The 3,630-nt window shown below is 47.3% G+C and overlaps 1 long non-coding RNA gene across 1 annotated transcript; it reads left to right on the top strand.

The window, feature by feature from the left end:
* Positions 1–1,314: 1,314 nt before the first annotated feature.
* Positions 1,315–3,288, top strand: LOC142827807 (uncharacterized). The gene is made up of 2 exons (XR_012902564.2): positions 1,315–1,718; positions 2,310–3,288. It is a non-coding gene; the product is annotated as an uncharacterized LOC142827807 (long non-coding RNA).
* The last annotated feature ends 342 nt before the right edge of the window (positions 3,289–3,630 follow it).

Below are 3,630 nucleotides of genomic sequence, written 5' to 3'. Positions count from 1 at the left end.
TAGCACAGTAGAGGCCATAGCAGGAGGATACAAGGCAGTGACCAGAAAACAGAGGGTTCCTCTACTATACACCTAGGCTACATCTACATTGGCAAGATTTTGCACAAATACTATTAACGCAAGAGTTTTTGCGTTAAAGTATTTGCGCAAGAGAGCATCTACACTGGCATGTGCTTTTGTGCAAGAGATGTACTTTTGCGCAAAAGCATCCATGCCAGTGTAGACACTCTCTTGCGCAAGAAAGCTCTGATGGCCATTTTAGCCATCGGGCTTTCTTGCGCAAGAAATTCATGTTGCCTGTCTACACTGGCCTCTTGCGCAAGAACAGTTGCACAAGAGGGCTTATTCCTGAGCGGGAGCATCATAGTTCTTGCACAAGAAGCACTGATTTCACACATTAGAATGTCAGTGTTCCTGCACAAGAACTGCCCGCTTTTGCGCAAAATCATGCCAATGTAGAGACAGCCTCAATGTTAGACACTCAGTTTGATCTTTATTGTAACTGTTAGAGTTAACCTTGGGTAGCTGCATCTTCTATTTTTGCCAATCCTATTTTTAAACTGTTACTTATCTGTAACACAAATATTTATGGGAAACCTCAAGGGTTACAGGTTATACAGTCCAGTGCATGGAAAGCTTGTGGGTCTAGTCTCCAAGCTTATGAAATAGGCATTTAGAAGGGACTCCTATCACAGCAACGTCCTGCAATAAGGTTGAAAATTATTTTCTGTTATTTGGCTATATAACTTTCTTTGTGAAAGCTTAATCACAGTCTCCATTATTTAACAGTAACTTACGAAAACTTGTTAGATGAAAATAAAAATTGAGATGAACTATTTATTTTAACAGAATTGGAAACCTCGATTTTGATTTTAAATGAATAGTGCTAAAGACTTTATTTAAAAAATCTTATTTTTTCATTTTCTAAAAATGTATGTTACTTGTTTTTGTGAGTTAACACCATATAATCAGATCAGAGTCTCTTAATAAAAAATCCATTCAAAAATGCCTTTTTATGACAAATCCTCACCGAAGTCACTGTTATTTTCAAAGCAAGTTGCTTTACAACTTTCCCCGTCACTGCCCCTCCACGCAGAAAGGTTTGCAAACTGGCAGCTTACTGCGAAAGCTTTGGTGTACTTCCTCCCAGCTGTTCTGCACATCTGGATGGCCGCAGACAGCTGGTTTATTTCAGAATGGAGTTGTGTGGGGGCGGATCCGCAGCCTCTTCTCTCACTTCTATTGGCTCGTCCTTATGGGACTCTTCGGCCTGCTGGAGTTTCATTGGCCGCCCATGCTTCCTATCCTCCCGAGCTGAGTGGAGGAGCCGGGATGGAGGGACGGAATCCCCTTTGGTTTACTGATGGGGGAGGGGAGGAGCGGAGTAATGCCCGGTCACCTGCAGCTCGGGCAGCTGTTGTGTCTCCGCGGCTCACTCCCGCCTCTCGCTGCTGCCGGGCGCTGGGGGGCTCCGCTGGGGGGAGCTGGAGCTGCCGGGCCCGCCGCTGTCAGGGGAAATGGCCCAAGACAAGCGAGAGACACAAAGAACATGGCGAGGGAAGGAGGAGTCTGAGCCGACGGCAGCTGCGCTCCCCCGCCCGAAGGACGCTCGGGAGAGGAAGGACAATGCCCAGCCCACTCCGGCCCAGCTGCCGCCCGGCTCCCGGGAGAGGGGGCTGTTTTCCCAGGGCTGGGCGCCCCGGGTCTCAGCGTCTCCGGTAAGTGGCCTCCACTCTTGTTTCCTCCCCTGCCCGGGAGCTCGCCGCCGTGCGCCCCGAAGTGGAGCAGGCGGCTGCCCGCGGGAACTTTGCCGGAGCCGGGAACTTTGCCGGGGGCTTGGCTGCAGCCCGCCGGGAGCTGGCCCAGGTAGGGAGAGGGAGCGCAGCTCTGGACCTGCCCCGGGCGAGCTGCTGCGCGGGGCGGAAGGCAGGCGCGCCCCGGAGCTGCCTCGGCCGGCAGGAGGCAGCCGTCCCGCCCGTCCGGGACTCGCCCCGAGGGGCGTTTCTCGGGGTGGCGGTCTAGTCCCCCACCGGGCCGGCCTCTCCCACCTGAGGCGGGCGGCTCTTGCCGTGCGAGTTGCGCTCCCGTGACCAGCCTCCCTCGGCGAAGGGGCAGCCCAGCCGCCTCTCGCGGAGCTGCAGCGGCAACTGGGACATTTCCTACGAGTCTGAAGCGAGGCCGACTGGGCTCCTCGGATCCCCTTCGTGGGTCTGGACTGCCGGGCCGCCCGCGCTTAGCTCTTCTCTGCAGCAGCCTCAGAGGTAGGACAAGCTGTCGGCTGGGTCTCACCTGTTGTGTTTTGGTTCCAGCCTGTCCCACGCTGACTCAAGCTACTCGCCAGTGCTATGAACAGGACTCAGCTGGAGTGAGATCTGCAGGTGAAGCGACTCTGGTACTTTAACCCGCTCTCGCCTGCTTTTTGCCCCCAGCTCTGGTTTACTCTGCATACACAGGAACTTTTGTGTTTTCTAGCAGGAGCCAAGACGGGAGCAGGTAGAAAGAAATTACATGTAGCAGCTAAATTTGAACTCCAATGCACTTTGATGCCTGACACATCGACATAACTGTATCGTTATAATTAGCTAAAAGTGACGGAGTTTAATGAAAGCTTGAAAACAGTTTGAAGAGGTGTTTAAAGTGATTGCGTAATTCCAGTCTTAACGGTCGGGACATCTACATCTTTTTGTAACTTTATTTATGGCTAATATTTAAGTGTGAGAAACTGTTGCTTTATGAAAATATGGTCATACTTGACATGACTATCTCTGGCTTTGATCTTCTGACATACAGCTACTAATAATCTTAAAGATTAGTTTGTGTAGATAATGATCCAAGAATAAAAAAATATTCTAAACAGACCTCCTTTAAAACAGTGGAAAGTTAGATTTTTTTTTTAAAGTGGGCACATGCAGGCAACATCAGTGAGCAAAAAATCCTCAAGATAAAATACATCAGATCTCTAACTCTGGAAAGTATTTCCTTTAATTTTCAAAGTAGTTCCACTTGTATGTCTTTACTTCAAAGTTTAATATTGCTGTCATGTGACTGTGGAGTATTCTCCACAATGTAAACTAATGTAAACTAATCTTGACTGTTCTCAAGCACTCTGGAATGTTTTCTTTTTTTCCATCTTAATATGTGCAGCAACATCCTTTCTTCAAATCCATTATTGATATTGGGACTTAAAATGTGCTGGTGGAGGAATGTGTAATGCATCATTATGTAGTTCTATCAAGAACCACTACAGAAAACTGTATCCCTTTTTAATTACAGAAAAAGTGACTGCCATGTCTCTCTCTTCCTTTTTGTGATGTTTTCTTGTCCTCACTCACCCATTCATAAAAAGCTTTAATATATTATAAAGTATTTTGAAGATCTTGCTTATGAAAACTGGTATTGATATTGTTTTTGTGGCAGTAGTTTCCTGAGAGACTAATCAGGATTTATGTCCCATTCTACTAGGCCTTTATAGATATATAAAGGCCTACATTTTTAAAAAATAACGTGATTTTGGGTGAGATGCCAACATGGGCCTCATTTTCAGAAAGTGTTGAAAACAGATCCATTGAAAATTAGGTTTTAAGATGTATCCAGAATAACTAGCCACTAAAAAACTACCCCTGGAGGAGT

The sequence above is a fragment of the Pelodiscus sinensis genome, chromosome 3 (genome assembly GCF_052426305.1).
Source record: "Pelodiscus sinensis isolate ZL-2025 chromosome 3, ASM5242630v1, whole genome shotgun sequence".
Classification (NCBI taxonomy): Eukaryota; Metazoa; Chordata; order Testudines; family Trionychidae; genus Pelodiscus; species Pelodiscus sinensis.
The sequence above is the reverse complement of the archived record's forward strand: the minus strand, read 5'-3'. Positions and strand labels throughout refer to the sequence as shown.